This window comes from Lagopus muta, chromosome 5 (genome assembly GCF_023343835.1).
Source record: "Lagopus muta isolate bLagMut1 chromosome 5, bLagMut1 primary, whole genome shotgun sequence".
Lineage (NCBI taxonomy): Eukaryota > Metazoa > Chordata > Aves > Galliformes > Phasianidae > Lagopus > Lagopus muta.
Window position 1 is genome coordinate 43,035,615 of NC_064437.1, and position 24,518 is coordinate 43,060,132.

The 24,518-nt window shown below is 37.0% G+C and overlaps 1 long non-coding RNA gene across 1 annotated transcript in view; it reads right to left on the reverse strand.

Annotated features, from left to right (window-relative positions):
* The window catches only part of LOC125693674 (uncharacterized), an 85,980-nt gene extending 75,421 nt beyond the window's left edge, over positions 1–10,559 (reverse strand). The window contains exon 1 of the long non-coding RNA XR_007377207.1: positions 10,488–10,559. This is a non-coding gene — a long non-coding RNA (uncharacterized LOC125693674). The remainder of the gene's footprint in view (positions 1–10,487) is intronic.
* Positions 10,560–24,518: the final 13,959 nt, after the last annotated feature.

Sequence of the window (24,518 nt, forward strand, 5' to 3'; positions counted from 1 at the left end):
AGCACAAAAATTACAACCCTTGTTCTCATTAAAATGTCCCAAAATTCAAAACACAAGAAAAAAAAGAACCAAGAATCAATATAAGCTTTTGAGTAAACCCTGAACAACTGTTATATGTATGTTTTATTATGATCTAGTCAAAGTTTCATTTCTTATTGTTTCATGCTTGGCAAAAAATATTTTACGTAGCAACTCTGAGTTCTAGACAGTAAAAAACAAACTGATGTGTTTTGTTTTTTTTTTTTTAAATTAAAAACTCATTCAGAACAAACTTATTTGTCTTTAATTCCAAGTAAGGCCTTATTTCTGGCAGGAAGACAGTGAAGGCGAACAATGGAGAATTATTATAACTTGATAGTAGTATGCATGACAAAACCACCAGCTAGGATCATACTCTTTTCATAGTTGGACAGCACTAAGAGGAACAAAGATGTTCATCTTGGATGGGATATTTTCAGACTGATGAAAGATAATCAAGAAGCATCTGCCAGAGGGGGCAAGTAATTTTTAAAGGCAAAAATCACTTCGGGGTAAACACACTAAGAAAAGCAGAAGAGATAATGGAAAAAGGCTGCTGGAAAGAAGAAATTCCATATTCTAGAGGTGAGAACATAAAGAGAAAAATCTTTTATTTCTTATAGGTTTCTAACTTTCATCCAAACTGTGTTAAAGGCTTAGGTTGGACATTAAGAGAAACTTTTTCTCTCAGAGGGTGGTCAGGCACTGGAATGGCTGCCCAGGGAGGTGGTGGAGTCACCGTCCCTGGCAGTGTTCAAGAGGCGTCTGCATGAGGGGCTATGAGATATGGTTTAGTAGCTTGTGGTACTAATAGGAATGCGAGGGTGGTTGGACTAGATGATCTTGCAGGTCGTTTCCAACCTTGCAATTCTGTGTGTGATTCTGTGAAAAAACAATGATGAAAGTGAAAGAAAAAGATAGTTGTTCTTTAAGGCCGGCCTGTTTACATCTAAAATAATTTTGATAGGAAACCCTTGTAAACCCCAGCTATGTACATGAACTGATGACATGGCTGCTTACACACCTGGAACTTCAGTCAACTATATGACTATGATGAATATGGAAATGAGAAGTAATAGTAGAGGCAAATATGTCTAAGGATATGACAAATAGTCAATATTTCTCAATCAGTTCATGACATTCTGCCAATTACATTTCACACAAAGACAGAAAAAAGTAAATAAAAGTATAGCTAAATAGCTACTACTGACATAAATACCTCAGAGTACAAGGTAAGCTTTACATTTTAAAATGGTTGCCATAAGGCCGCAATCCATTCACAAAGGTGCAACCTACTACCTTAGCGATTAAAGTTTTGCTATCTTCTTCTTTCCCTCCTTCAAGTTGCTCTGGGTATCAAACAACACACTTCTTAGGGATCTGGCCTAATCCCCAATGACACATCTAGTAGGTGTGGGTAGCACTCATTAGAATACACTCTCCAATTAATGATCTGCTGAGGTTCCAACAGTGTAAATGCTTCTTTTCATTAACAGTCACTTACTGTCTGCCACATCAATTGCACATCCTCCAAGGAATGGCTTCAATCCAAACAAAAATCTGAGTTGTAGTCAAGAGTGATGCCAGATTCTGGTTATTAACATGAAAGTGCACACAAGTGGAAAACAGAAGTAGCAATTTACAATATAGAAATATCATCAAAGGTGAGCACAACCAAAAGAAGGAGCATACTCAGTTACACAAAAAGAAGGTTCAGGAGCAGAAGAGCAGAATTAGCAAAGAGCCTAGCTGGGTACAGTTTAAGAGAGTTCCAGAGAACAGAAAGAGTGGTAAGAGCTAAGAGGCTTCATTACAGGATTGTCCAGGAAACTGCAGTATGTACAGCTGACTTCATGCAAAGTCTACTTCTGTCTTTCTGAAACTTGTCAGTAACTAGGAAAGGATAATCAGAAACTGTTCATAGATCTGTATTTATCATTAGTAGAGGAAACTGGACATGCTGAAAGTATAAGATTCCTTTTGACATGAGACCAAGACTAATGAAGGAATGTTTACAGTATGACTCTTCCTCACAGGTGACAAAGATATATATGATCTAAGCTGTATGACAGATGTCAAGAAGACTGATGCGTGGGTTAGAAAGATCATTTTAATGACATGCTTGCAGCAGTTGGAAACAACTTGTCAGATTAATAGCACTTCTATTTACTGCAAACCAGCCCAAGGAAAGCAAAGTTCTGCCTAGAAAACAGAGAAGAGAAAGATCTGCTGTACTACAGGCAAATGCAAACAAATCAGTTAACATGAGAGCAAAATTTATAGTGGGAGTTTTCATCTTTATCACCTATGGTGGTACATACTGACCTGTATCAGTCAAATGACTTGACTGATACAAAAAAAAAAAAAAGTTATATTTTTGCTCTTCAGTGATATCCATGCATTGCATCTATGCTTCAAATTCCCCACTGACTTGATAAGCTGTGCAAGAGACTACAGTTTAGAAAGCAAGGCATACATGGGTTTAAGGACTTCACAAGCTCATAAACCAATTGTCCGAAGTCTCATTCAATGCAATTACAATATCTTTCCTTTGTAATAAAATAAAGTTTAATTGGTATAGTGTTATTTTTGAGTTAAGAAACCACACAGTTTCTTACAATGTAGGGCAGAAACACAGGAAAGAAGAAAGCAGTGGAGAAAGGCTTCTGTAATGTGCTTCCTCACAAGCCATGATGTGACGCTCTGGGAAGCACCTTACACAGCAAGAAAGCTGATTTTCATCATATTTCAGCCATTCTAGTCTTTTTTAAAATTAGAACTTAAACTATCATTCATTCTAACCAGGCTACAACTCAAAGCCCTTTGTTAGTTCTGCTTGTTTATATTTTATTGTTGTTACTGCTGCAGTTGCTATTTTTCTAGATTTCTTTCCTACTTAGTAGCTTAACATTCAACACAATCTTAGACTTCTGCATTTCAGAGAGGAGACTTCCTCAGAAAAATGGCAGTAACAGATTAGAGACAAAAACAGTTAAATGTATTTTAAAAAAATGCATGCTTTCTGCAGACAGTTTTGTAGCAGTTTTATTCTGACCTCTCTTTTCAGCTTGTACTTAAATAGTTTTTCCATCAGAAAGTAGTTTTTGTTCCTTTTTCAAAACATATCATATTTTTTTGGAATATCCTCGAGCATATAATAGAGATCAGGGCCCTCCATCTCTATTATCATGATCTCTCCACAGAGCCTTCTGTAAAGAATCAGAAGTAATGTGTAAATAGATCCTGAGAGTTAAAAGAATTGTTTAAGACAATGAAAAAAGTCAGCAGTGGAAGAAACAGAATTTGAAAAGCCTTATTTTAGCCACTGCGTTTAGCCTCTGTGATGCAGAGTTTGATATACATAGTCAGCACATCTGTACTGGAAACCTGGAATGCAATTTTCTTTTTTTCTTTTATCTATTTATTTGGAAAGAAAACAAGGATAACATTTTTTCCCTCCACGTTAGCATCTTCAGTATTTCAGTCTTTTTTTCTTATGAAATAGACCACTTCAGCTTGAGGAAAATGAATAAAAGCTCTCTGCTTTGATCTGCATTTTAATTGTAGTCTCTATACCAAGAATGAGTCTCAGATCATAGCTCTGATCTAAGATTCTGTACCACCAAAATTTCATTAATGTGTAAAATGTGGATAAAATTGTGTCAGGAAATTACTATGAAGTAGTTAATGAATCAAGTCAAACCGGACTACACACTACTGTAAACAACAAAAACAAACTTTCTGCTGAAAAATTAAAAGATACTTTTTATTTAGCTTTGGTGTTTACTTTAGCTTGTTGTCTTTCCTGTGTAATGAACTTTTCCTTTGGGATGAAATCCATTCTCTAATAAGTTTACATCATTTATAATTGCAACAAAAGATGCTGAATAATTTTTGCTATTTAAGAAGTTGAGTCCTTCTAATTATTATTTCAGAAGTGGTTTTTTTTTTTTTTTTAACCTCAGGCAAGATATCTCAGTTCACAGTAAGTGGAAAACGAGTCCTTTGGTCAAAGTACAAGAAGGAATAAGACCCTGAGCTCTACCATTTCTAAGCTATACCATACTACTTATATGTGAAATTGCATAAGTCAGAATCTCACTCAAATTTAAGGACTATTATTAATTACCATTATAAAGTTCTGTGAACTTGAAGAGCAAAACAGAAGTATGCTATTTTATAAGGAGGTTTATCAGTAAGTTGGAACAACATGCACTACATGTCAACAGAAAAGACATGTCTGGGTTATATTAATACTTCCTCAGAAGTGGGAAGTACAAGATACATTTGCAAAGTATAAATTATATATGCAACTTACTCTCCTGCATTCAATCATCCACTCTTAACAAAAGAGAATTCACATGCAGTAAATCTGCAGAAAGTCTAGTAAATTCAAGATTTTACCCTACTGATTAGGAAAAATAAACATATTAAAGGAGTTAAAAATGAACAGAAGAACATCCAGTACTTTAGAACAAAGCTGACATCCAGTACTATAAGAACAAGCAGCAGCAAATGGAACAGAAAAGATTCGGCTGTAATACAGTTGTTTTTGTCACTAGGGAAATGAAGTTTTGTAGTGCAGCAAATGAGTTGGTCTAAAGTTGGAGTTTGATAAGTCTGTAAGCAGGGCTTTATGCTGCTGCTGCAATAGCAGCAGCGCGGACTTTACAGAACCACAGGGTTTGGAAGATGTCTCTATCATTTTGATAGATACTATAAGCACTGATAAGATCCCCCTTCAGTCTTCCCTTCTCCAGGCTGAACACATCCAAGTCTCTCAGACTTTCCTACTACAAGAGACTCTCCAGGCCTCCAGACATCTTTGTGCCTTTCCCCTGGATACTCTCCGGAAGTTTCCTGCCTTAAACTGAGAAGCCCAGAACTGGACATAGTGATTCACATGCAGCCTCAGCAGGGCAGATAGAGAGGGAGGATCAACTCCCTCAACACGATGGCCACACTCTTTTTAATGCACCCCAAGATACCGTTGATCTTCTTGGCCACAAGGGCACACCACTGGCTCATGGTCATGACCTAGAAGCTCTGTTCCTGTCTACGCTGTAATTTCTCTATAAATCACTTAACATCCTATAAAGTCAGGACAATGTTCTGTTGTTTCCTCTTGGAGTAAAAACAATCACCAGCATATGAGTACTCATATTCTGCAGCTCTGACTACCATGGTAGAAATACCACACCCTACAACATAAACCTTAATTCAGGTATGCAATAACTCATATAAAAATTGGTCAGACTATTTCTTATAAATAAGTTATTCAATTCAGATTGACTTACTAGTTCTAAATGATCTACCAATATGGAAAAATTAACTCAATTCCTTATGACAGTACAAGGTTTTTTCCTTCTAAATCCTTACTTAATAAGTAGAATTAGTGGCATAATATTAAGTCTGAATTATTGTATTTTATCACCTGTATGGTACAACTTCTACACTACTTATTCTCATTTTTCCACATCAACCCAACTTCACTCCCAATAGTTGAAAACCTACCCTCAAATAGGTTTGTAAGGGTTTTGTCTAACAAAAAGAGAAGTATGAATAAAAATACTCTCAAAATTCAGAAGAATCAGCACAGCAGAAGGAAGAACTCTTATTTCTTCATTTTCCTTTTTCAACAACATGTAGAGGAAAACAGCCATTAATATGAGCATCATTATTCTAGCTCTTATTTAGAGGCAAGAGACAGCAATACGCAGTTATGAGCATGACGATTATTTGATGGGATTGCTCTACATTGTTTATGTTAAGGTTTAGTAGACGCTTACAGATTTAATTTATGGAAAAATGCCTAGAGTGTTTGACAGATGCTATAAAATCAAAATGAAATAATTAACTTGAGATGTAAATAATAGTTCTAAGGATAAAGACATGAAAAGAACAAAGTGAATCAAGGTGGGGAAGCAGGAAAAAGTAGAAGCAATGGGCTCTACCCAATTAAGGTTTGGAAAAGATGATTGCCAAGGGAAAAATAGCCTTACAAAGCTCGAGGATGGAGATACCAATATTTAGGTTGCCAGGAGGCAGAAAAAAAAAGGTTGATTGCTAGTAGAAATTCACTATTAGAACAAACTACCATGACCCACTTAAAAAGCTTTTCTTGAATAGACATTGTTCACATGGAAATACTCATCTGACAACACATAAACATGCAAAGCACAACATTCTGGGAAATACAGGAAATGACTCTATAACGCAACACAAGCAGAGTGCATTGTAATCGCTTCATGTGTAACAAGTATTGTGCGAATCAGACAACCGACAGTGCTTCAGACATAGGTGCTAATTAATTAATCTATGATCTGATCAATTTGTATGCCTTCTGATATGTTTGACTGCCATTCTAACAGGATCTGGGCACTAAATTGAGCAACTATATCACCTTTGCTTTTTTTCTCCTGCACCACAGAACTGTCCCACACTTATTTAGTGGCAGGAGAAAACTCAAAGAGGAGGCGAACTGCTGAAATAGTACAGCAGATATTTGAGTTTCTTCACAATAACTGCAAGGCTGAGCTTGAAGACAGTGTAGTGAAATTTGTTAAATAATATAAAATGACAGGAAGGCTACCATTGCACAGCAATTGCACCCTACGGTTCTTATGAGACACGAGGCAGAACCAAATGCCTCCCTGATCTCTGCAGGCATGATTATTTTATAACAGCCATGCCCATACCCTGCAGCTGTTTTTTTGCCTTATAAAATATACTTCACCCTCTGGTCAAGTAAGGAATTGTCATTCTTGACTAATTAAAAAATGGAAAAGGTATCAGCTTCAGCTGATAGGTAACAGCTTTAGTAGACCTGTAACATTTAGCACCAGCAGCCTGCTGACCTTTCCTCTTCAGACAGTTGCTGCAACATTGCCATCTGTTACAATTCACATCTTAGTCTGCATTTCCTGAACTAGGTCTTGTGGCTTTATGGAGGTATTCAGATGTTTTAAAGGGCCTCTTCGTACCTTATAAAGGAACTATCCACACACACACACACACACACACACTTAAAGATCTGATTTATTATATTTTTAAAGGACTGAGAGATAAATCTCTACAGAGGAGGAAAAGGAAAAAATATTGAATCACTATATGCAAGACAGGCAAAATACTATGAAGCCCTGCCTGTCATTAATAGGGTCTGTCCTCTGAAAACATCACTAACAATGCCATTTTACCAAGCTCCATGAAGGGGAATCAGCTAGCAAGATGCAGGCAACTTCTGAGGTTCCTAATCAGACCAGTCCCTTGCCAACAAACAGTTTACACACAGCTGGGCAAAGATGAGCATTTTTTACAAATCAGTGGTCTAGTAATTCACGTGACATACAAGGACTCCTATGCCCCATTTAGCTGGTTATGAAAGCTACTTGTAGAAAGTATTCTGTCAGATGTTGTTTTCCTCATGAACATGCTGTGCAGACAAAGTAGACTTGTCATATGTATTTGTTACCCAGGAAAAGACAGTGAGACTATACATGCAAGATTATGTCATCAGTACTGCAAAAGGTAAAGTGGAAAAATACAGTGAACCCAAGAAAAAAATTCATCCAGACAATAATAGCACAGAGAATATACACAACAAGCAATGAAAAAGGGAAAAATGAAAAAAAGGAGACAACCAGTTAACTGTCAGAACAACAGTTTGAGGAACAAGAGACTTGTTCAGAAACACAATTGCTTAAAGGATTCCTTATTACTTCTAGCATACGTTTGCCTGCTATTTCCTAGAAAATAATTAAGCTCACATAGTTGAGACAGATCTGTCATCCCCCCCAGTAAATACTTCCATAACTACTGAGTTATGTGAATGCTTATTTGGGAAGATCTTGACTCAGCACAGCTGAAGCTATCTGTTCAGGTAGCAACATGCAAACAACAACTAAATAACACCAGAGCATAAAACAGCCTAACAGGACTGATTTCAAATCACCCTTAATTAAACCACAGTGAAGTTTCTGTGCTACAGCATTGCTATGCTTTGTTAGACCACACAAGCCCTCCACAGAGCAGCCACTCAAGCGCTGATTCGTTAGATTGAATCTCAGATACCTAAAAAGTTCTTCCCCTCTGACTATTTCCTGTCATTCCCTAGATAACTTTACTGCTTCTAATTAAATTGAATAGAGTAACAGCTTTCCCTCTAATCAAGTTTCAGCAAATTATGTAAGGCAACATTTATATCTACAGAAGACTAACTTCACTTGCTCCAAGGAGCACCCAATTTTATACCACACTAGCAGTTTCTTGTTTACTTTGTAGGCACCAAATCCTGGTCACCAAGTTAAAGCAGGATTAAATTCCCCAGCTTTTAAGAGTACAACTGGCAGTGAATCCTTTACCTTTTGTTGTCTAAAAAAGCAAAACCTCAGAAAAAAAAAAAAAACCAACAACACTCTGCTTAACATCACTAACAAGTTGATCAAAAAAAATATACAATCTGACTACATACAGAAGTTTGAAAGGAAAACAAAAAACCGCTCTCAAAACACAAATCCAGAAAAGAAGAAAAAAGTAGGAAAAAAGAGGGTTTTAATCTTTTTAGTTCATGTTTTTCGCCTGCTTCTGCTTGCAAAACACCTAACCCCAAATTGAGCCAAAGCAGCCTCTTGAAGCACCTCCCTTCACAGAGTGCTGAAGAACGCCTTAATTCCTGACAGCTGGCTGAAATCCCTGTGCTGAGGATGCAGCTGCGCACTTCCCGCCAGCCCCAGCCGTGTTAACTCTTTTCAGACCAAAATCCAAGCAACAATCTGATCCGAAAGCAATACACGTGTCTAAACACCAGAGCTCTCTGCAGATGCTCAGTTACAAAAATATTGCTTCAATGTACGTCACCAGGAATCCTCCTCACAAGATTCATTGCATTTTGGTGCCTACAAAGTAAACACACTTTCTCAGAACTTGGTTTATGCTAATCTGTTCTCAGCCGATATTCAGCCACACTGAATAATAAACATTAACTATGTAAGGTTAAAATATCTTCCCATCTCATATTCAGACGAAAAATAAACTGTTTAAATCCTTAAAACTCAGAGGAATTAACAACAATGTGATGCTGAATCAAATTAGCAGTATAGTACATAAGTATATAGTATTTAGTAGAGAAGTTTGCCTAGGTCTTTGTTTCCCTAAACTTTTTGACTTTGCAGGGCTGCAGCACAGCCTATTCAACATTATAAAAAGCAAACTGGAATTGCTAAGTCTGTGTTGCAAAGTCCTTTCCTTTACTCCACCAATCAAGATACAACAGGAGGAGGAAGAATACCTCACCCTAATCACCAGCCTAGACTGGCTCCAACTACCCCAAGAATATTTTTTCAACAAGCACTTTGTACTGCTTGGATATACTTCCCGCTATCTTTACCCAGAGGAAATTGTATGTGCCCACTATGCCAGGCTCTCTAGCCCATCAGCAGGCTGTATAACTAGCCAGAGGCACACAGACATCATGATCATTATCCATTACACACACCATTACCCATGCTGGAGGATGGTACCGGGCCACTTGGCCCACTCCTCCCACTGGGACCACCTTTATCAGCCAGCATAGCCATGGGATCTGCTGGCAGCTCAAGGCTTCAATAACTGTACTATGGAATATAATATGGTGGACGTATGAATTCTGCTTTTTTTTTTTTTCCATACATACATACTTAATTTAGATGTAGTGCATGTCTTAATTTACTTATGTGTTTAAAGTGCCTCTCTTACCTACAATTTTTTTTATTCATTTTTCAGATAATAATGACAGCAATATTACTATACAGCGCAATGCATCTGAATCATTACAATAAAGTAAACTAAAGTTTTAAAGTTGAGAAGGCAGCAGAAGCTTGCTAAAAATCATAACAAGGATTCAGCTACTTAAAGCTACACACATTATTCAAAAAATAACGTCTCCCATTATTTACTGTTTTAATGGGAATAAAAAGAGCTATTTGATAACACTATTTTTATCATCATTTTTAACACCATTCAGTAAACACTACTCAACACAGTAAGCTGTCTGCTACAGTACACTATTTTTCAACAGTCACCACCGTTAACTCTACATTTCTACCAGGTATGAACATGCCATGCTCATAAAAATCTGCACTACCAAAGGTCACCGCTGCTGAAAACCACTGTCTCAGTGTGCTCACATCCAGTATTTGGTCTCCATAAACATTCAGCAAGTGTTGATGAATGTCTGTCATTATTGAATTGTTCCAACTTTTGTCACTGTCCTACCAGAAAATGTACCCATGTGGTGGTGGTGTTTTTTCCTCCATAAGACAACATCACTGAGAAAAAAAAACAAACTGTTGGGAATACACAAGACCTAGGGCAGCATACACACGTCACTGTAACAGAGGAAACCATAGCAATAACAGCAGAGCAGCAAAGTCCAAATACATGCTTAAATACAGCAGCCATAAACACATAAACAAAAGAAAGAACCCACTCACCCTTGGAAGGTCCCAGGTACAGCAAGATCCCCAGCAAGATATTCTTGTCTCCACTGCCAACCCTGAAATGAGGTCTGGGAAGGGGTGGATCCTGACTCCACCCCTTCTGGTCACTCAGGTGCATTGCATTATCCCCTGCCTTCCTACCAGGTGCTCAATCACTGGTTCAAACTGTGGCTTAGTGTTTCTGTTACAGTTACATATATTATTAAGAAATTAACAAGTGCCAAATATTAGCATCTACTAAGTACCTGGAATTCCTAATTGAAAAAACATTGAGGGCATAGGAGCAATGTATGACAAACAATACCACCATATGGAAAGTTAACATTTTGATGATGGGTGCTCAATGAGAGCACTGCTGTTCAAAGACAAAATAGTCAATGTGGTGAATTTTATTTAGTTATTTATCTGCTTTTAAATGATTATATTTTAAGTGCTTTACCAAAACCAAGGATTTTAATATTCTATTTTTTGCTTAAAAGATATTCATCTGGTTATGGTTCAAATACTAATTCTAAGGCAGTGATTGTGTCCCATTTTCTCTCCTCTACTCTATATATTACTCAAGAAAATGAACAGAAGTATTGTAAGGGCAGATTTTAGAAAGCAATGAACTGAATTGCAAGTTCTGTGCCAATCCATTTAGGAAAAACAAGCAAAAAGAATATCCATCCAAACAAAGAGTAAAAACTTCTCACTTAACATTCAATAGAGCTAGACTCATTCATTTCATTTTTTATGTAATCATTACTTGTTGGAAACATTTTGGTGAAATTCCTTGGATGAACAATCCTACAATGTCAAGTAAGTACTTCTCCAAGCCTGTAGTTTAACAGATTCCTCAAGGAGTTACTTGTAAACAAATGGGTGTGAACTATCACTCAGTTACAACTCTCAAAAATTTTTCATTCAACTTGGATAAAAAATTATCACAATATGATTTATAGAGAGCAAAAAGCCATTATGTGACTGCAAGACCACTGTTATGCATTGCAGCCCCAAAACAACTTCACCAGCTACAGTGATCATTGCGTTCATGCAGCATTCCAGATTCTCCAAACAACAAATGTTTGCTTGGTTGTTCTGTGTTGAAAAATAATTACAGTGTGACTTGTACTTGTGAAAACGAGCACTGCCTGCATTAAAAGAATAGTTTGAAGTCCCATCGAATAATAGGGACATTCCATTCCATAATAATAGGCCTTCATTACAAACAGTGGTGAGACTTGTTCATGCTTACCCAGTAGAGAAATGATGCTGCCTGTATGTGGCTTCAATACCAATGGCCTCCTATGTCATCAGATCGAGTCTCGCAGGATTATCAGCACCCATTCCATGTTGCCCTTTTCATAAAGGTATCAACTGCTCACGTAAAGTTTATTAGATGTCTCATCAATTTTATTTTATCAGCAAGGTTAATCCAAGACCTCTCCCTTGGGTAGTAAAGGCCTCTTCAAATTTCTAACTTATTTTAATTCACGGCAAGCTTCATTCAGTCCTTCTGCCTCTATGTCTTTACTTCTATGAAGTATCTATACAGTGTTATCACATCATCCCCAAAGGGAGAGAACGGACTAAATCCAAACAAAAATACTCCTTCAAAATTGTTCAAAGCTATATTCTTATTCATTGTGTGACTCCCAGCCTCTACTGAAACGCATTCACACCACACAGCTTCCACAGATTTTTGGGCTGGCTTAGCTCAGCTTTAGGGGCTCACAGTTGTAACTCCTTGTCTGTACAACCTCTGTGAAATTTGAAGCTGCCAAGACCTTTGTGGTTAAAATAATCCCAGGTGTATAAATCCTTTCTGGAAGAGGTGATTCTATGTCAGCAAAAGCAGCAGAGATATACTTTTCAGGAAAGGTCCAATTAATCAAATGTTTCATAAAGAAAGAAGTAAATCAAATAACAGCCTCAGCAAAAATCTGTTATTTAGAAACAAGCAGAGGTATTTCTCTAACAGACAGCGGAAACCCTGCTATGCAATGCCTGCCTTAGAGCTGGGGAATCTGCCACTAGTTCATTAGTGGCTTTCCCTGCTGATTAATGGTAGTAAATTGGTGCTGATCAAATCAGAATAGCCAAACTATCTCACACTGCTCTAAAAATACCAAAGGTTAGTCCCTTCCTAGAGGCCCTACAGATACACTGGTGTGTAAGCTCATGAAAGGAAATGCTCTGATGATTGCCACACTCACCAGGAGACAACGCGCAAAGCATCAAGCTTTTATTCAGAAGTGAAAGGAAGGCTGTATTACCCAATAGTCAGCCATTTGCATGATGATGGAAAAATGAGAGAGACTCGGGGAAAGCAATTCAATAGCTTGCACTAGAAAATTGTTGTCTGATACTGTGCGTTTAAGCTTCAGTTGCAGATTTATGCTTCAGGTGGATTGTGTTATATCTCTGAATCTCCTTCTCTTGGGAGGGGGTAAAAGTGGAATTGGATTTATATCCCTGTGTTTTCTGAACCAGACATGGGCTAATAATATAGGAGTCTAGGTAGAGAATGACATTAAAGGCTGTGAGTATTTGATGTTAATCAATGGATTGCTGTCTCAGTGGGAGTTTGCCCATTTCTGCCTTAAGAGAGCTAAATTGCTACATCTAGCTATGCTGGGCAGTATTGAAACAAGCAGTCAATACTTCCCGAATCAATATATAAAAAAGTAACTCAATGTGAAAGACCTGAGAAATGTGCTAGGAGGAAGAAAGCGAGAAGCAGACTGCCTCCTGCACTATACCTCATGCTGGTTAACCAGACAAAAACATCCATACATCTGGTAAGAGGACACAGTATTTCAAAGAGAGGCTGCTTGACCCAGGATTGTCTTGGTACGCTCCTGAGCACTAAGAATGAAGATTAAAAGCAGAACAGCCAAATATTCCCCTTTCCATTGACACCCGATACAGAAAGGCACTTAATCATTTGCTTAAAGTCTACCCCAGTTCAGCCAGGCTGTTAAGCATATGTTTAAGCAGTAAAAAGTCAATAGGATATAGCGTGTGTTTAACTGCTTTGCTGAAAGAGGCAGTTTGCTGCTCAGGGTGTGAAAGATGGGCCATGAAGCACTGCCTTTTGCATAAGCCTCTGTCCAATGCCAAATCCAGGTTTCATGAGGGACAGCTAGACCCCTTTGCATCCTTAAAGGCAAAGAATGTTTTGGATTTTGCAAGTTGTTTCCTCTGGGAGCTACTGAGTATTGGAAATATTTGTGATCTGTCTCTGTAGGAATAAAGTATCTCCACAGGAAAGAGAGGGAACAGGAAAAAGTACCTAAAAGATAGCCAAATTTCTGTTTAAGGAAGGAAGATTGCCTTGCTGAGTCTGCTTATTTCTTATGACCCTCACTGTCAATCAATATTTGAGGGGCACTGCAAGGGACTTACTGCTTTTTAATGAAAGCATAAATAAAGTCTTCCTCACTTGCTGTGATACATTTCCGTGATGCAGCTGAACAAAAGTGAGAGCTACAGAATTTGATAAATTGAGTATAAAGAGACAGAGGGAATGTGCACTGATACAATGACATCAGAAGTATGCAGTATGTGTGTGTGTCTGCGCATGTGGGCTGTGTGATAATGTACAGGAGATCTGCACCTGGACCTCAATCCCAATGTCTGTTTTATTAACAGGTCACATGTGGTCCTTAGAAAAAGCAAGTTTTTGATGTGAACTGCCAAGTGCAAGTTCCCAGAGCTTTTGTGTAGAATAACAGAGATAAATTACATTGTCATCAAAAAGTAAACAGGCGAAAAAAAAGTTTTATATTTTAAAAGTAACTTTATCTTCATATAAATGCCTAATGGAAATTCTGTTATTTTCTTCATGATCTCAGAAGAGCTAGGTAAAGCTGCAGTATTTTACATTCCTCTAAATTAGTAAGGAAAAGTTGTCATTATATGCTTTTAACATCATACCCACTAATGTTTTTTTCTTAAACTTATCCATTATGCAAAATGTGAGTGTATGGAGCAAATGTATTTTAGTTATTGCTATTTCTCAGGATGAGACTGATTTCTATAAGACATATGCAAGCAAAATTTTATCTGAACCAGCAACTCTAAATTAAGCCTAGGAATCTCAGAAAAAAGCAAAGTGTCCTCTCAAAAGCTTCAATGTTTTTTGGGAATGCTAATAATCTCAGGCAGCATGTCCTAGGAGGAAAGCATTCACTAGGCATAAACTTAAATGTATTCTTTTAATGAACAGTTTTTTACATCATTTTGGGGGGGAAAAAAATGTAGCCACAAACAAAAAATCATGAATAAATCCAGTAAAAAAAAAAAAAAAAAAGCCAGCTGAGGTGGTGTTAAGTTTATGGAAATTATGTAAAGATTCTGGGGAAAATTAAGGAAGAACAGTGGCATAAAATGACATATAAGTCAGTTTTCTCCTCATGTGGTGTATTTCTCTCTAAATTGAGAGTTGTTTAGATGAACAAAGCTACCTGGGTTTGGTTTTACTCTCAGTATGAATGCAAAATGAGAATCCAGTATTCAACAGATACTGAGTTTCCACTGTCATCTTTGCATTACATGCTAAGATCTCATAATATTTTAACTACAGCACCTCAGATTATTCTTCTAATGTTCTATAAATGTGATCAGTTAATACTTCTTTCATACTTCTAGAGACATCTGCACAGGATCAATTAAGAATATTTCATGGCTACCTGAGAAACAAGTCTTAACGGTATGCCACTGGGTGTGTAACTGATATTACTCTGAAAAATATAATCAGCTGCACGGCAATGAAAAATCCTAGTAAGGCTTTCTTTTACATAACATTGCAGCCAGAAACATAACCTGGAAGGTCCCGGTGGCCATTGAAAACTGTTCTTACTGGAGTGAGGTCATGTTAGGTCAGCATAGATGCATATATTACTGACTTTTATGTTATAAGTAGACATTAAATTGAAATCAGATAACCCATAGGAGTCTAGAATATGACTATGCTTTATATAGTTGAAAAGAAGAATGAAAAGAGATGATGCACAGAACTTAGTTCTTCACCCGAGAGGAGCAGACCACAAGTGGTCAGAAACCAAGAAATGCTAAAAGCAGTGTCAACATGGAGATGCAAGAGTAGCTTCCTCCATCTAAAAAGGTACTGAGAAAGGCAAAAACTGTCAGACACTGAATTTAATGGCATTTTCCTTCTTTGCCTGAACCTCAGACAATCATTACCAAAAATCCATATCCAGTAATTTCAAAGTTCAAGATGATATCCTGGCATCATTAGGAATAATTCCACTGTTTTAGGTGGAAATGTACTCAAATTTAGAAAATCTTCCTAAAAATGGATTGTCAGTCTTAATACCATTAAATTGGCTGAAGTAATCATTAATAGAATTAATCATGTCTAATTGATTAAAATATATCTATAATTTTTTTGCAGAATTACTCCTTTATTTAGAAAGAAACTTGATCTACCTATGTCTGAGTGGGAAATAGGTCAAGGTTAGAAGGGGAAGCTGAGGTTAGAACAGCTCAGTGCATTGAAGGAAGCCAGTGAAGCCTAAGAAGTAAAAGCAACTAAATTATGAGGAAATTAATGTTTTAAGATGGGAACATTGTACCATGCAAATTCAAGATAAATTTCCCATCTAGCATGTAAGAACAATATTATTTTGAGATTGGCTAGTGTAAACATAAGGAATTATGCAAACTGTGTCTCATTTGGGCTGCAGTGCACCTGTTATCACAGACTGTTTTGAAGTAGCTACCCTTTGAGCACTTTATAGTAATAAGAAACTTTCAAAAAATCAAAAGCAATGTGAATACACTGACCATAGTATGGTGCTCTATTTAGTTTCATTTTCTTGAAAAAGGGAACCCCGACATAATATCCTAATTCACTTAAGAATTAAAGTGACCATTTAATTAAAGTTCATGTCACTCAATTCAGGATTGAGTTTAGAGAACAGTAGATCATTTTCATAGGTTTATAAAACTATCAAAAACATTTGTTGCAGGCTAAATTTTTAAAAAAAAAACTTAATTTTTTTTTTTTAAAGTAACTGCAAGAAGTCTGCTTTTCTATTTGATCTAAAGAATAAAACAGAAAAAAACTCGTGTGGTCTAAACTGGTAGTTGAGCTAAACATTGGAAATACAGATGTTTTGCAAAGTGCCTGGATTAGAAATACTAAGAGTACATCAGCACTGCATAATTTACTGTAGGGTTAATCTATTAATATCTCCAAGAGTTAAATACATCTTTTTATAGTCAGGCCAGCGGTCCCTTACACAGTTTGATTATAGCGTTTATCTATCCCAGTCTTTCTGTGTAGAATACATGCTGTCTATACAATGGATGCATAGGAAACAGCCACAGGAGGGACCTTGAGAAAAAGAGTTGTACTCATGCAATATGTGACAAATATCCTTCAAAGGCATCTAATTCATTGACTCAAAGCCTATAGCAAGATGTCAGCATTATGTGTGTCACATAATGTAAGTTGCTTACATTATTGGCTTGGTTCTAAGCAGTAGTACAGTTTTCAAGTTAATATCAAGTGTTAATTCAGTTTTCAGAGCATTTTTGGTGTTCATAAGTTAGCATCAGTTTGGAAGAAACTAAACTGAAAGCTCTGCTATGGGTCTCCACCGAATATTCACAAACACCAATGGGGAATAAATGGGTTAGAAACAACGATCAGTTCTTCATGCAGTTTCAAAGCTGGAGGATGGTGGGGTTGTTCATTATAAGGATCCAGACTAAATTTAGCCTGGAGAAAAACAGCAAGGTGCAGGCATACAGGTGTTAATGTAAGTTGTTTAGATCTACTGCTAGACCCTATTGCGCCTAATTACCTGCTAAGATAGTTTAGGCCCATTGTCTCTCCTCTTGACAGTAAAATAAACAAGTCTCTGAAAAACAAATTATTCTCTTTCCCTTTTAAAATAAGATTTGCATACCAGAAGACTGCACCCATGTTTTCATTCAGTCTTCCTCAGGCATCACAGTCTAATTATTTACTCTTTCCTCAGGATTTTCCTCCTTGCTTTCACTTGTATCTACTCAAAATGAACCACAACTTCCTACAGATGTGATGCTGTCTGAAAAGGCACGAAGTGAAATGCAAGGATTATTTTACTGAAGATACTCCTCTTACACATTTCAACATAAAATCTGCATTGTTGTAATGTAGGAAATGCTGATTTATATTCATTTAAAATCTATTAAAATGCATGAACCCTTTTCTACATAACGGCCACACAACAAATTTTTGTCCAGTGATCTGTTCCATAAAGTTGATTGTTGATGTCTAAACTCACATGATCACAGAAATACCTGTGAACTTCACCATTCATTTATGATAATTTTTTCTTGAATTTCCTATGAAAAATTTTTGGTTCCTCAATTCATAGGAAATATCAACATACTTTAGAAATATAACAAACTTAGGAAAAATGCCTTGAGATGCACTCAAACTCAAATTTCATTCTCATTAGGATTTGATAAAATTATATGTTATAGTCTGTGCATAAAGAAATACTAATTTCAAGGTGATATATATTTTTAAAAAAGACTAAATGATATACTTTTAGCACTGCATTTGTCAGCTTTTAAATAATGTCATCAAAATTGAAGTGCATCAGCAGAATGTTAAAATGAACTGACATTTTCCTGTAAAATTGTATTATGTCAAATAATTTTTGACCGTCTACTCTCTGTATGATATCAAGGATAATTTTGTTCCGAGTATTTATTTGAGAAGATGTTATGCACTAAGAAAACCTCAACTGTTGGTAATCATGAGAAGCTGACCTCTCTGTAAAATGCAGAGGATTGTATCTCCAACGGAGATAGGAGTGTATTGCACATAAACAGATTAGGGAGTTTAAAGACAGCTGAATCAGACCAGTTATTAGCTATTGTGATGATACGCTACAAATAATCAGTGTAGAAAAACCAGAAAATGTCACTGAAACAGCCATTCACCACAGACTGTTTTGATAAAACTTTACTTTGACACAAAGAATATCTCATCACACAAGGTGATGTTAAAAGAGTAAAAATATCATTAAAATGAAAACTCCAATAAATGCTCTGACAATAACACATAAATGTTTTTTCCAAGAGCTGCAAGTGGAGAGTGCTCCCCACACAAAGCAGAAAGCTGGTGGCACCCAAGTGGTCTCTAAATACCATACTGCTCCAACAGTTCCAAGGTTTCCAAGTTCCAAGAATTTCTCAATCTTCATGGCATGGAAATTCTCATCCATAAGATGAGCTCATTTCTGCTAATTCTGCTTTCTGGTTCAGTGCAGTCATAGAACAGCAAGGTACCGTGAACATAATTCATTTATCTTCTGTCCTCCAAGCATGACACAAACATCACTGATGGGATAACTAAATAAATAGATAAGCATCTTCTGTTTCATATGTGAGTAAAAATGAAAAAGAATGAGTTAATTTCTTGTGATTGCTACTGCTTGATAACTTAACCTGCATTCTTTTTTAAAAAGTGATTAAAAGTAATTAATATTTATAAATAACTAGGACAAGGTTAGTTAGCATGGTCCACAGTTGCTTGACTTCGCAGTGGGGGAGGGCAGATGAGCAATGCTCACACATTCTGCTCAGGCACAGAATAAATCACACTATACAGATAGGAAAAATCACTGAATTACATTCCATGTGTTTCTGTTTCACATTCTCAGTCATACACAATGACTCAATACCCCAGGTGATCTCTGTTTTTAAACCCTCTATTCACTTTTTACTTTGTATAACTACTTCTCAAAAATCACACTATGCCCTAGACCGTGGATCTTACCTAAGATTTGCTTGCACTCTCCTCTCTATAGCTTGGTGGTTATGTACCTTCTCTTGGTATGTTTTTATTTATTTCGCATGTGACAGCTGGGTCTGTCTGCCCGGCTCTGTGCAATGCCAGCACCACTGAGCCTCACTCTCTGTGAACAACAGTGAAAATCAGTAATGAATCTGTGGCTCCATTACAATTTTGGAAGGCAAAACTGCTGCAGCATTTTAAGAAATAAAGCAAAACGGTATTACTTTGGTATTCACTCTTGTATATTTCTTAAAAACAGATACTTATTTATGAGTTAACGTGTACTTAAAGGTGATTGGTCTGCTCCTCAGTTATGGTAATAACATTTTGACAGCATAAAGGCTCTTAACCAGATGGAAGCCATTCCTTAAAAATACACATTCCGTGGGGAGCCCTTATCCTGCAGCCCCTGCATAGCCTCACAAGTGCTGTGAGCTTTTACAGAAGTATTGCTTCCAGAACCCAAATAAGGGCAAAACTGCGGTCTTCAGGAGTTTCGGTCTCTGGTCATCACATTAATCTAGGGAATTTGCTAAAGGAATTTAAAAGAAAAGATTCATTTTTATCAAGTTTCAGCCCTCTGCACGCATGTCAAACCTCAACTGGAAAAAAAGTAAACTGAAGATATCAAAAAGAATTGCAGTATCAGTCTGCTTCCATATTTGGACAAGGATAATGAAGTAAATTCAGGTAGAGAAAGCATAAGACTTTGTGCCAGGATGTAGGTTTTTAAAAGCCTGTCTATACTCTGTCTATTCTAATTGTGAAAGAGTACGGACACAAAATCTGCATTGTGTTAGAATGTGTGCTATCAAATAAAAAGGGCCATCTATAAAAATAGTTGATTAAAAAAATCTGCTCGGAAATATCCATTTCGAAGATGATTACAAATTTGTATTTCTTCTCTGACAGTCTCTTCCAAATTCCTCCCAGTGAGTAGAGGAGGTCATCTGCCTTTACTGCTAGCATTTGATGTACAGCAATTCACTGTCCTTTAGCGACATGAAAAGCCTCTAATCAACTGGCTGTGAGGACCCCAGCTGGAAAATGCTGTACACAGTAGTGAGGTTGATACCTGTTCAGAATGAAAATGTGCTGGACTTGCTGAAGCTACAGGTAGCAGATTACCTCTCCTTGCAGGTTTTCAGTTTGGATTTTAGCTTTAGAAAACTGGGGTTCTGAAAATCTGTGGAAGGTGCCAACATTTGTAAGAAGTTGACTAAAATGATTAAGCATCTGCATGCTACAATCCCTTTTTTCCCTCTTTTCTTGCTCTTATTAATAATTCATGAAAAGTAAAAACACACAGTTCTGAACGGCACTGTATTTACCTGACAAAGAAAGGAGCAATGTAAAGCACAAACATTTTTTTTAGTTTAGTTTTTAGTAGGAAACTGCTAACAACGTCTCTTCTCAGACATAACTTAGTGACTAAAAAATACACAGACAAGATTGTACCAGTAGGGACAGGAGCCATTTATACTTTACAGCCTTACAGCTATACAGCCTTTATAGCTGTAGTGTATGATAATAAGTTGCCAGAAGATATCTTCATAAATGTGCTTAACAGGTCTATCAGATGGGATACTTCACACGCTAATTCCTCAAGGCATTGTACTGAAGAATTAATCAAATGTATGAAGGAGGATGCAGACAACAACTAACAAGAAATTGTGCACTTGCAGTTCTTAAATTCTTATGGTTTTTAGCAACTGCAGTGAAAGGGACCAGATAGCAGAGGCTGCCTTTATAAAAGCACATACAAAACCTGGGAAGTCACATTGTGCATAAGATGCTGCAGCAGTCAGCAGGGAGCAACCCTATGCATATAGCTGATAAAAAAGAAGCAGAAATTAGTAAAAACATCCATAAAACCTTAAAAAAAATAAAAGCAAAACAAAATCAGCTGTAATTAGACCATATGTAACTCTGCTTGTGAAAAGGCAAAGAGGAAAGGGGACAAGGTCCTACTTACTTATCTTCACTCAGATGTGAAATAGCACTCAGGGAAACTGTGGGAAGCTCCAAATTTCCAGCCCCACTCATGGCCAAGTCAAAGACAAATTGATGAAACACCAGGGAGAAGGCTAGCTAGTGTCCACACTACTTACTAGGTCTAATCTACATACATACTGAAGTCCGATTATTCCTGCCTGTGAAACAAGAGTGCAATTTCTGCTAAAACACTAAGCACTAAACTAACTAACACTAAAACTCTAAGATGCCTTGGCCAAGAGGTAACCAGAGAATTTTAGATATGGACACTAAATATATTATATATATGTATGAAATATAATATTAATATATACATTTAATATATATATAACATTCATATATACATATGGCTACACCTTGACCGTGCTTGGTTCTGCTGCCTCTTCCCATCTCTTCAGGAGATGAACTTTGAGCTGCATTTCTGCCTCCCAAGCTCATGTGTGTTAGCATTTGTGAAGCTTTTGCTCTGGGAGACTGTCAATCCTTTATTAAAATGATTCGAAATGAGCTTCCTTATAAAGAAAACATTATTCATGCATTCAACCAAAGCACTTAGAGCAAAAGGATAAAACAGGACAGGACTATAATAGGACTATAAATATTTTTTCCTTTACCAGATGCTTGATCTTTCAAGTATTATTACCTTTTCATTACATTTACTCCCTTCTTTGGCTAGGAGAAAAATACAGTATATTGTGTGAGACCACGAAGCCCTGTCAGCACTCATGGACATTTCCAGGACAGTGCTGGGAAACTACTCAGCCCCCTTTCCCCATTTTCCTCACCAGGGCAAGGCAGTGAACTGTAAAATTTTCTAGCAAGTTGGAACCAGGATAGCAGTACTCCACCCCATTAATAGCTTTCCCATCATTTCCCTCAGGACAGAAGGTATTTTCAAGATTATCTTTCCTATTACCGTATGTGAGGGAGGAGAGAGGTTTTCTCAATAGTCTCCATTGCTTTTAACTCTTTGTACAGAAGAAACTAAGAAAAGTAAACTCAAAAACAATATATATACACAATTATTTTCTGTGTTCTCTTCCTGTCTGTACTTGCCATGGCTTCTATGAATTAGTGAGAGGAAGTCTATCAAGCAGTATACAAATATAACTGAAAAATTGTTTGGATTTAAAAGCAACATAGACGAATGTGCAGAAGGAAGCTCTTTTTCCCACTTCCTCCCCACCCCCCAATAACAATTCATAAATTCTTGTTTGTCTTCAGGCATCAGCTGCACTTTAAGAAAGAATGACATACTAAATATTTTTAAATAACTGCTATAATAATCAATTTCACGGGTTCTCTAAGATTGAGAGCAAATTAACCAATCAACCTCCACTTTAATCAACTCTTAGGTGATTAGGGGATGTGATTTGCTAGGCAGCATGAACAACATACCAGCTTGCTGAGTTTATGCTGACTCAAGAAGCCTTCTGTGTTTGCATAATAGAACCAATAAAGACTGAGAACTGCAGCTGTGGAAAACTGCCTGGTATGAAATACTCTGTGAAGGATGTTATGATGAAAACATGATGATGATCTTTCTACTGCTCTCAAACACAAAACTCAAGCTGAATATATATTTTGTTTGCACACATGTCCAATTACTGGCTAGTACTTCTCAGAATGCAGTTTTTCAAAGCATTTATAAAAACCATGGACTGCCTCTATTTAACATTAACTACCTAATATGGCTAATCAAGCAGCCCTGTGCTATGCCACTGTGCATTCTCAGGTTAAGCTCTTTTGATTAACTTTAAATGCTCTCCTAAGAAAAACAAAAATATCTAAATGCGGGGATTTTCTCAGGATCAAATCCTTGTCTGGTGACTGAGGGACCTGAAAGGCAGCTGCTGATGCTGTAAATGTTTTAAATGTGCATGACATATTTTTCTTAGAATTTAAGTGCAAATACAGCCCATGTTACAAATCATTCTCTCCAAAGGTGAGACAGAACTCATTGGAAAACCATGTCTTTGAATCCTGACCATTTAAATCCAGGATGCAATGCAAGTTATCCAGAAGCCTTTAATGTGCTGAACACCTGTAGGCTCAGGTGTTCCCCTAAGAAAGATGCAGATGTTCAGCATTTCTGAAGATTTGTCCTAATTTTATTAATTGCAACAGCAATTGTTTGGGTATTTTCTCCAGAGAAAACATGTCAGAAAAATGAAATAATTATTCAATGGAATCAAGATACTTAATGGAAACTATTTGAAACTACACAGTGCCTCAGATACATGTACTCAGCTTTAGGGACAGCCACACACTGCAGTGTAAGAAACACAACCGTTCCAGTGGAAAACTCATAGCTTGTGATGCCTGGTAAGCACAGCCGAAGTGGGTTTAAGCTTTAGCAGAGAGGGGCTGCTGGGAGAGCCAAGCAGACGCTTTATGTGTTCCAGGCTGTCCTGGCACCTGTGTGCATTTGCCAGCAGCAGGGCAGTACTGCACAGGACCCGCAGCTCCAGCTGGGCACTGCAGGGAAACTTTCCTTGAAAAAGTACTCTTTTCTTATCTTAAGTGTATTTATTCACAGATTTTCATGTGTTTAGGTTAAGAATGACTGTTCTCAGCCTTAATCAGATGAACCTGCTTGTAAACGTGTATATTTTCTTCATAAACTTGTGTGGGCCACTAACCTCAGTCACCCTTATAAAAACTGTGTAGCAATTAACTCTAACCCACCCAAATATGTAAGCACTCTTATCTACCCGGGGCAAATTATCAGGATAAATCAGTTAGGTTATGAAAACAATATCTGGAACACTGCAAATATCTGGTTACATTAACATGCATTCCAGCATACTTTATGAAATTAAAGGAAAGACTATCCAAAGAAAATAATTACTGTTTATTCCTATTACACAATAACTTCACTTTTTATTTTCTTTTTCTTTTTTTTTTTTTTTTAATTTCTCATTTTATCTCTTTAAACATTTTAAAATCAAGCTGTGGAAATGAGAAAATACTAACTGGCAAATCTTATCAAACTTTTGGGGAAACCAAAATTTTCAGGAACTTGAAAAACAAGTCACTTGTAGCATCTCTTAGAAACTTTGTGGAAAAGACTGATTTGCTATTGCTGACAGACACCAGGGCCAGCCTAAAAGTAGTGGATGCAATAAAATACATCTGTTCATGCAAGTCTTCAGTCCCTCACCAGTGCTCCTGTGAGTAGGCCCCTGTGTTTTTGTGCTACTTCTAGAATGGGCTGCTACTTC